We start from the raw sequence: 10,500 nt of genomic DNA on the forward strand, positions 1-10,500 counted from the left end.
AAAAATGATTAATTGTTGTGTCGTTTTCATCAATCTAAGAGTTCTTCCAGTATGATGGAGGTAATTTCAGTGCCTGTTAACCTCTTATACCCACAACTCCCAAGGTAATAAAGGACCTTTATTGCTCTGCCTCAGTTATGCTTGAATGGTCCAGCTTACATATAATATTAGATCTGACTGCATTTAATAACATGTATAAGGAACAGATGTTACTAATTAAAACAAAGTTCAACAATACAAGGTAATTAACAACTGATTAACCCTTTCAGGATTGAGAGACTCTCCAATTTTGTCCCTTTCGGTGGCTTTTCAGTTTACACACAGAAAAGACAAGTGGGTGATTGCAGTTACTTTCACAATTATGGACAAAATAACTTGGCAGTCAGGGATGGTGTGGGGGGAGAATTCTAAACCCCTGGATAAAACTCATGCTACTTTTTTGCCTCATCTATTAACTCAAACGCATCTTTACTTTGAATCTAATAACCTATCTGATTTTCATAATTCAAATGGGGGTGGGGGTGGGTGGGGTTGGGATTGTCTTAAGGCGATTTTACATTATAAAACTACACTGGACAAAAAAGCCATATATTTCATGCCATTAGCTGTTAGGAATAAAAGTTGCCTAGCTGAACCCACTTTTTCCATGGGTCTTGCCAAGGGTTGCCTAATTTGCCAGTTTGACTTTTGCTTGGCATCTGATGTACAATGGCACTGGTTGGAAATGTAAATAGGGAGAACAGCACTGAGAGGCTCGGTTGGGCAATCCTCCCTTAACTATGCTCCAACGTAAAAGTGCCTTAAGCACAAACATTACCCAAAGGCTGGGATACATAGGTTCCAATCCCAATCAGTGGCACAATGAGTTCACTTGTATCAGCAATCTAAGATCAGTAAACACTCGGAAAAAGTTCTAGCATGGAAAATCAAAAAAAGGTTTGATAAACATTTTTACATGAAAGGGTGGAGAACAGACAAAAGCTGTATTATTTTTGTTGCAAAGGGAATGTCATACACATAGGAACATAAGAATGGCTAGACAAAAAAAGACCAAGGCCCATCTAGTTCACCTTTTACCATCCTGGTAGTCGCATGATTCAATGATAATAGAGTCATTGACTAATCATAGCAATCAATCTCTATCAATTAGTCTACAGAAGACCCAGACATGAGGCGAAGAAAACCCTAGTGGTGGAAAGCTTTGGGAACCACAGGTCCAAAGTCATCTGGTTCTCCCAAACATGCTAGACTTACCATATGTCATGTCACCAATTTCTCATATACTGCATCCCAAAATATTATTTGCATTTGAATGAATCACTACTAACTGCTTCCATCGTCTCCCTAGGGAGCCTGCTCCATAGATTGACCACTTGCTCACTGAGATAATGGGATTTTTGTCATATTTGTGTCATTACATCGTACACTTCAAAATAAGTAAATAAAAGTCTGCTATACAATTTTTCATTGCTTCTAAGTTACAGCATCAACACACGGATGCCACAATGCCTGTCTGCTCCTTCAAGCCCCACTGTGCCTGTAGTTATTTAGGTTCACATTGTGATCTTTATAGCTGCTCAGATTCCTTGCAAATGATTGCTGTCTGAATGGAGTCAGCGTGGCAGCTTGAAAGCAAACTGACCCAGAATCAATACTGACCTACAGTGGGTCCCAGTGGGTACCCTCAATCCAATATTAGTGACCAAGACACAAGGATGTTTGCCATCACTTATACTCCTCAAAATAATGTTTGAATATTACTATATATATATATACATATATTATATCTCATATAACAAATATTCATAATCTGTTTGTATATTTTAAAGTGCTAATAATTTTGTTGCTGTGTTATCTTATGACATGATTCAAAATCCATAATTTTGTAACTAATTTTGAGTACACAATTAACACTATTGTTCACACTTTAATGTTAACATAGAAGCAATTTAACATATTCTGCATTAATATTTCAGTACCTATAATCAGAAGTGATGCTATTACATTTTTACATTCCATTGCTCTTCTGTGTGTTTAAATTATGCAAGTGCCATCAATTAGTGGCTGTATGGAAAGGATTGATTTTCACAATGGATTTCGATATTACAGTATTTGCCAAAAACAAATCAGGATCAGTGATCAGGGAGGTGGATATCTGCTGAGTTACTGTTCAGCAGCATCTCCACTCATGTCTGACATCAAGGGCCCCGATATTTACGGGGAGCAGGGGAGGCCAAAAACAGCCGACGAACCCGGTGACCCCCAGGTCCTGCCGATATTAACCCGGTGACCCCCGGGTCCTGCCGATATTAACCTCATTATCATTTTTTAAATTCCGTTTCCCACCTGGCAGCTAGCCAAATTGACAGGCTGGCCAGCTGTCAGGCGGGAAAACCAGCAGCAGGAGGCCACAGTTGGGGACTCTTGGGGACTGTCCCCGGCAATTGGGAGGGGGGCAGAGTGTTGGTCGGGGCTTGGGGTGAAGAGCAGAGGGAGTGGGTTGGCTGTGATCGCAGTGGGTGGGGGGATAGGAGAGAGAAGCCATTGGGGGTTGGGGGGGGGGGGCCGTGGGGAGATAGGCAATAATGGCAGGGGCCAGAGAGAGGCCACGATTGGCAGAAGGGAAGCCAAAGGTTCCCTTGAGGGGTTGGGGAGCATTCCTGCTCCTCCTGGACCATAAGGAGTGCTGTAAAAGGCACTTACCTTCTTGAGCCGGCAGCTCCCGCCTCCCTTTCACTGCCGGGTTTCCTGACCCGCGGGAAACCCGCGCAGCAAGTGTTAAATTTAAATCAAGTGCCAAATTGCACTGCGGGAGCCTGATTTAAATATGTTAATGAAGTGTCGCGCCACTCACACGCCACGCCATCCGCCGCTGAAAAAATGGCGGCAGGCACGTACGTGTCCGGTTGGAGTTGAGTTTCCCTCTCCCGCCCGTCGTGGGGGTGTTACTATCAAGGGCAAAGTATCTGAAGTACACCTTCAGTACACCAAAGACTCTCTCAGTTGAGTAGAACACCACATGTGATTATATCTCTCTTCCAGAGGCATTTCTTAACGTGTCACTGATCATCCAGTGCCAACCGCACTAGCTACTAAAATCACTTACTCCTGTAAGTGATTTTTTTACTGCAGATCTCCTGTTGAGCAAGGATGGACGTGTCTGCTTTTAATTGGCAGACGCACACATGATAATACTCTGGACATTGCACGTTGACTGAATGGAGCCTTTTGTGCTAATAGAGTGTGATTTTATTCACTAAGGACAGCACTTTGCTCTTGGTACCTGTGACCCAGGACTTAAATCCCAGCTTCACATCACTCTCCGCAAGAAAAAAAATGGAGATCTCTACATCCATACAAGTAGGGCTCCACTCACTGCAGGTCAATTAAATCTTAATGTTAGGAAAGAAAAAAACTGGGCAGTCAGCCCTTTGGTAACATTAAAATGAGTAAAAATTAAGCTTAAAAAGTTCTCAGACCGTTCAATTGAGAACTTTTAAACTTTGCTTCACATTGGTTGCAGCCGAAGTACTGTGAGAGGTGCCAATTCTCTCACTTGCTTAAATTAGATTCAGATAACTTCACAGCAGAATTATATTACACAATTTGCATTAATATGAAGCCAAAACCATTTCACATTGACACAAATTGGATAGAATAAAAGCTTACAAAGGAATACATAATTCAAAGTGTATTCCAATCAATTAAATCATAAAAGGACCAGTAATATTATGAAATACATGTGTAATTTTCTCTTGCTGCTAATGACATTCTGGGCTTCAGCACAGGAGGTTTCGAATAGAAAATAAAGAATTAATATTGTAATTATAGAGTACTGATCATACCTCATTTGGAGTATTGTGTTCAGTTTTATGTACCCCACCTCTGTAAGAATATATCAGCCATGGACAAAGTCCAGTGATGATATCTGGGATAAAGGGACTGAGCTATGATAAGAGACAAGGGATAAACTTGTTTCCTATTACCTGGAGATGAGGAGGTTAACAGATGATCTGATTGAGGTGATTAAAATACTGAAGGGAATTGGTAGATAGCAAATGACTCTTCCCTAGATTATGGGAATCCAGAACAAGGCAACATAATCTTAAAATTAAGAACTAAAATGGTTAAAAGTAAATCTAGGAAAAAAATGCTTCACATAAAAAGCTATGAGAATATGGAAAGCACTGCCCCCAAAAGGTCATAGATGCAAATTTGATTGAGGTGTTCAAAAGGGAGAAAGATACTTGTGAAGTAAGGTATTAAGATATATGGAGAAAGGGCAGGGAATTGGGATTAAAAGATAAAGAGCTATCATGGCCAACAAAATGGCCTACTTCTGTTTCTATGCTTCCTCGAGACTTAGAAATCTGGTAAGAGTATAATGACCCTACACTCATAGTTCACATGATGACAGATATAGTAACTTGCCTGACTAAGTGACCAATCCTTGCCACATCACTGGAAGGCCCAGTGATATGGAAGTCAAGTGCCAGTCGTTCTTACTGAAGACAAGACAATGCAAACGACTGACTGTAAATTATGATGTGGTTCACCTGAGGAAGGAGGAAGCCTCCGAAAGCTTGTGATTTTCAAATAAAATTGTTGGACTATAACTTGGTGTTGTAAAATTGTTTTAAATTATAACTATGACTGTCTACTTACTAAAAATCATGAAACCAAATAGAGTTGCCCTTCAGGCAGAGCCAGGAAGCAATACTGGAGCAAGGAGACACGAGACAAAAAATATTTTCTCCTTAGGCTTCTTGCTGTGTTTCCAGCAGCTCACAGTATCAACACATAACTCTTAAGTCACTCTTCTGCATTCTAAGCTGTGTTTTGCCTTGTCAGCTTTTATAGTGTTTTTACTGTGCTGAGACCAGGTGGAATCTGAATTTAATTGCTCTAGGGATTTGTTCAGCTTTAGTGAGGGGGAAATCACATGGGGAGCACATTTTGCACCGTTACAACCCTAATTCAGATAGTTGAATAGGAAAATTGCAATTAAAGCAAGGCACAAATGTTGGCACACAGCCAGAAATAGAAAGTGCAATTTAATGTTAAAATAATGGAAATGTATCTTGCCTCCAAAGAAATTACAAATATTAGCTTTGCAACATCACAAAAAAGTGTTTCTAACTTTGTATTGAAGAAACCCAGTTGTAATCCACAAAGGAGTTCTCTCCAGATCAAATAGATGACCCAAAGCTCTTATATAGGGGCTGTCCTAAGTACTTCAAGTATTAGGTCTGACTGGGGCCCTCCACCTAAAATTTAACCCCTTTCAGATGCTGATGGACCTGCTGCGTATTTTCAAAATTTTCTCTTTTAATTTCAAAGTTCCTGCATTTGAAGTTTTTCCTTTCATTTCCTCCTGAAATAAATGGAGTTTCAATTTTTTACCTTAATTTTTATTCTTTTTCATCCATCTTTCAGACTCTCCCATCCAATAAACTGGACCCCCCCCTAAAAAAGCACCTGATGATCTGATGCTAGGCATTTGCCAATGGTACTCCTGAGTAGAATGGGTCTATACTCTCTAGAGTTTAGAAGAATGTGAGGTGATCTCATTGAAACATATAAGATTCAGTGAGGGTTTGACAGGGTAGATGCTGAGAGGCTGTTTCACCTGGTTGGAGAGTCTAGAACTAGGGGGCATAGTCTCAGGATAAGGGGTCGACCAATTAGGACTGAGACAAGGAGAAATTTCTTCACTCAGAGGGTTGTGAATATTTGGAATTCTCTACCCCAGAGGACTGTGGATGCCCAGTTGTTGAGTATATTCAAGGCTGAGATCGATAGATTTTTGAACTCTAAGAGAATCAAGGGAAATGGGGATCGGTCAGGAAAGTGGAGTTGAGGTCGAAGATCAGCCATGATCTTATTAAATGGTGGAGCAGGCTCGAGGGGCCATATGGCCCACTCCTGCTCCTATTTCTTATGATCACCAGTAGCTTACAAGGGTGGCCGGGAGTGACACATCCTCTGTCACATTCTCCTTTTCCAGTATCTATGCTGACAGCATGACTGAGCTCAGACACTCACTATGTACTGGCCTGGAGTGACTCACCCTCTGTGTCCCTCTCCTTTCCCAGTCTCTGTGCTGAAAGCATGACTGAGATCAGGTGGTTACCATACGATGAATCACACGTGCAAAACAGCTTTGGATTTTTTTTTTGGTTCGATTTTTATTCGATTCTTTAACTCAAGGACAATCACAGAGCACATTTTAAGGCATGTCCCAAAAACAATTGCAATGAGAACTCTCGGAACTGAAAGACTATTAGTTTTCAGATACTAATGAACTTTTCAGTGAAATTTCACTGCAACTAAAGATATAACTGATTCAAGCACAGATTTCTAAAGTAACAAGTCATTGCTAACTTATTCCCATTATGCACAATTCTTGATCAAGGAGTCATTAAAATGTCTGAAGTTAAACTAAACATAGCCCACTCTTCACTGCGTGTGTTATGCTAGGGTTTTCCCAAGGAAAGGCAGATTGCTTATATGTGACATCATCACATTTCCCAAAAGCAGATGCCCAAATGAAGCAGTGCCCACATTTAGTGCATCTTACTGGCTGTGCCCAGCCCCTTCAGATAGGACAACCTGAAAGAGGCAAGCAGCAAGCGGGTGAAGGCTTTGAAAAGTTTTGTGCCTTTTTAAAAAAAAACAGGGCCAGAAGGATTTGGAGGTCTTCCAGCTGCTCTTGTTGGACCTGCGTCAGGCCTATGCATGTGACCTGAACCCAGAAATACAGGCAGGTTCAGGTGACTTGCACCCCAGTATGTAGAGAGAGGCAAATCAGCCCCAATATTTCATATAACAAAATATTTTAATTTAGATTCTGATGGTTAATAGATTTTGGTGCACACATTATAAATGTGTTTTGTTTATAATCAACATGCCATCTATTTGACAGACTAGTGATAAGGGTCCCTGATTTAGAGTGACTGAATAAATCAAATTCAGTTTCATGGAATCCTGGGATTCTTATCGTATTTTGGAGTCACGTCCATGTTTCCTTTCATTTATTTCTGTTTCATACATCAGTTGCATTGCATACCCTTATATTTGTTTGCTCTTTTATCCTACAGCTATTAGTCTAAGACCAACAACAGAAAATAAAGGACTTGCACTTATACAGCATGTTTTATGACCCCGCGATGTCCCAAAGTGCTTCATAACCAATTACATCCTTCTTAAGTTTTGTTTTGAAGCCAAATGCAGCAGCCTGCATGATCCCACAAACAGCAAATGATTAATGACCAGAATCTGTTTTGCTTGTGTTGGTTGAGGGGTGAATGTTGGCCAGCACCCTTGGAGAACTCCCTGCTATTCTCTGAATAGTGCCTTTGAATTTTTGTATCCATCTGGACAGGTAGGAAGAGCTTCAGTTTAATGCCTCATGTGAAAGATGTCATTCCAAAAATGCTTACCTGGTTAGAGAGCATTGAAAAATCAACTGACCTGATCTCTACTGCTAGCTCAGCACCACCCTCTAGTCAGGCAAATGGAGTTTGACATGTGTGAGGTTTTTTACGCATGAATGTCAGTTATTTTTTTCATGCTGAAGAAAGGACAGGACAGTAGGCTCTTTGCTAACTCCACAAAAATAAAAATGAAGTTCAGAAAGTTCCTAGGGTTTCAGGGGACCACCTGGGAATGTTTTAAAATTCTCTTTGCACCTGTTCCACTTAAATTTTCTCTTCCAAGTGATCTCACACCACTTGCTCTCTCAGTTCAGTGGCTTCATGAGCCAGTTAGACAGCACTTTTTGCATTGATGCAAAATTAGAACTGCATCAAATGGTGCAAAAGCTGCAGTAAGGCCAGGTCATAAGAGAATCAAATATTCTTTATGGAAAAGCCAAAATGAATTGGAGCCACTTCAAGTACACCAGCTGCAGCCAAAGATTACTTTCATTATAACACACTCTACGGAAAAACACCACTGTAGGGCTCCAACGGGTCTCTCTCTGTACAACATTCCACATTTCAATCAACCGAACTCACCAGAAACCACAAAAACCTATGCAATATTTCTTTCCTAGCCTTTTATATACAGCCTCCATGATTTGTTCAGTAACAAAAATATATAAAATTAAAGAGCTTTCATTTACCTCATTAAAAGCTCTCAAACAATGACAAAAGGAAACATTGGTTATACTACTGAGATTTAACAGTGTGTAAAATTCTCAAAATCTTTCATTTTCCTCCTACAACACACACAAGCACACACTAATATTGCAGGACTGCCTGCATTATATCTGATTCATTCTCAGACTTTGGTTGGGTCAAGTTATCAACTATTCCCAAAAAATTCTTAGTGGCATCCATTAAGTGATAATTTACAGATGTCCTTTTGTTTTTCTCACCATAGTGTGTTATCACATTGCAGTCTGAAAATAATAGCTTTAATTTAGGATTTTGCTTATGGATTTGTAAATATAAGTTCAGTTAGGATGTTTTTTGCCCCGTTCATTCAACTTTAATTTCAGGAACTCCACATTTTTGATGAGATTTCAAGACCCTGAGAAGATTTTATGAGGGACAGAAGCAATATATATATATATCTTTATATTAAACTTAAACTCCTCTAAACTTCAGCAAAACAGGTCAACATTTAACAAGCTATACTTTAGAGTTTAAGATACAATTTATGAAATAATGCTGCAGTAAATTACACGTAAAAATTGTTTCCTTTTAATTAAGTAGAGGAAAGAGTGATTTACTTTTCCAGTTAGTATGTTTGAAAGACTTCTTTCCTAAATTGCACCAGAGTAGTAAAACACATCAAAGCAAATCAACACTCCTTTGGAAAGCATAAGTAGAATAGCCCAATTGTACAGGGTTTGCCATCTGTTATCTATAAAAATGTTACGGTGTTAAGATTTTAGTACACAATCTAACCCAACATGTCTGTCTCTGTTGTATTAGATATTAAGGTAAATCAGTACACTGTCCTACACTATTTGACTTCCTCTAGTAATTATTGTGTGTACTGTAAAGTCCAGCTCTCTGTTCTATTAACCTTTCTTTCCCTCTAGTTTCGCCATTTCCTTTCCTGATGGTGATAACTTATAGTTGGCATGATTCCACAGGTGATGACAGCCTACCTGTACCTCACTCAAATGGTCATTCTTCATTTGCCAGCCTGGAAGGTTAGTGCCAGCAGTCTATTCGACCAAGTTGTCCATCACACTGAGCCTGATCAAAACTCCACATACCTGGACTTCTAACAGGAGTCACTGGATAACAATTCCAAGTAGGAATTCCCCCCTTCCCCTTTTTATTAACCCTGAGACACTAAAGTTGTCACCCTGACCCAAGTCAACAAATTCACATCAGACCGAGAATCAAACCTGGGACCTTGTTACTCTACAGGCTCTGAACCACACTACATGGTGCATTTATCTGTTGAGCTAATGGAGGATATAGATCAGCTGAAAGTTTCATTATGCCAGACATGGATTTCCTTAACTGCAAGATTTCATGGAATGATAGGATTTCAGCAGTCAAACAGTTAACATTTTTCTCTGCATTAACATTGGCACCAATATACATCTATTTGCAACAGGTACTTTATTATGATTTTGTAAATGAAAAAAATTAAATGATTTTAAAAATAACAGGTAGAAACATATTTCAGTGATTAAAGTAAACACAAAGTGCAGGATGCTTGCACCAGCCAATACTGTTTTAACCAAACACTGTTTGCAGTCATGGCGACTAGAAGTTAAGTTTCAAGTAATACCTGTGCGTTAATCTCATTGTAAATATTGTATTATATTAGAAATAAGAAAGTACAATTATTTAATCAGCAAGTGGTAAATAAAATCACATTGCATTTATTAATATAGTGTCGAATCGCGGTTGCTCCAGTCAAGATTAATTGAGCCACTCTGTACAACAACGAGCAGCAGGCGAAAGAAACAGGCAGCGAATTACTGAATTACCTTTTGAAACTCTCTCGTCCACTGCGGCTAGTTTATATCTAGGCGAATGAAAAGCAAGCTCCGTCCAGGGTGAAGATGAAATGTTTGACTGAGGAGCTGGCGCTGGGTTAGGAGGGATGCAGCCAGCATGCAGCCAAGTGTCAGATGAAACTTCAAGTTGTCCAAAGGCAGATCAAGTAGAGGGCGCTACAGCGAACGTGGGGAGGAAGAAAGAAAACACTGCTCTAGCAAAAAAAAATTACTGCCAGTCAACTCGTTTCAGAGAACTGTAAATCTGAGTGATCCTTAAAGATACGGACTGGAAGATTTAGCCTGTTAGGTCAGCAGCTGCGGAGAACGAGTTTATCCCCCTCCCTTTAGGCTGTTTGAAATTGCACTGACGTACAGTTTCCTACCTTGATCTGGAATTCATCCATTCATTCTTGCATTCATTTTTTTTCTCTCTGTCAACAAACCAAGTTGGCTGTAAATATGAGCAACTAATTACAACTGTGTAACGTCCTACAGGGCGGGGAGAAGCGAGGCAGACAAAGAAGCGC

The 10,500-nt window shown here is 39.9% G+C and overlaps 1 protein-coding gene across 1 annotated transcript in view; it reads right to left on the reverse strand.

Moving 5' to 3' along the window:
• Window positions 1–10,046, reverse strand: part of sema3d (sema domain, immunoglobulin domain (Ig), short basic domain, secreted, (semaphorin) 3D) — a 265,383-nt gene extending 255,337 nt beyond the window's left edge. The window contains exon 1 of the mRNA XM_068005026.1: window positions 9,962–10,046. The gene's annotated coding sequence lies outside the window, so the exon portion shown is untranslated. The remainder of the gene's footprint in view (window positions 1–9,961) is intronic.
• Between the last annotated feature and the right edge of the window lie 454 nt (window positions 10,047–10,500).

The sequence above is a fragment of the Heptranchias perlo genome, chromosome 24 (genome assembly GCF_035084215.1).
Source record: "Heptranchias perlo isolate sHepPer1 chromosome 24, sHepPer1.hap1, whole genome shotgun sequence".
Classification (NCBI taxonomy): domain Eukaryota; kingdom Metazoa; phylum Chordata; class Chondrichthyes; order Hexanchiformes; family Hexanchidae; genus Heptranchias; species Heptranchias perlo.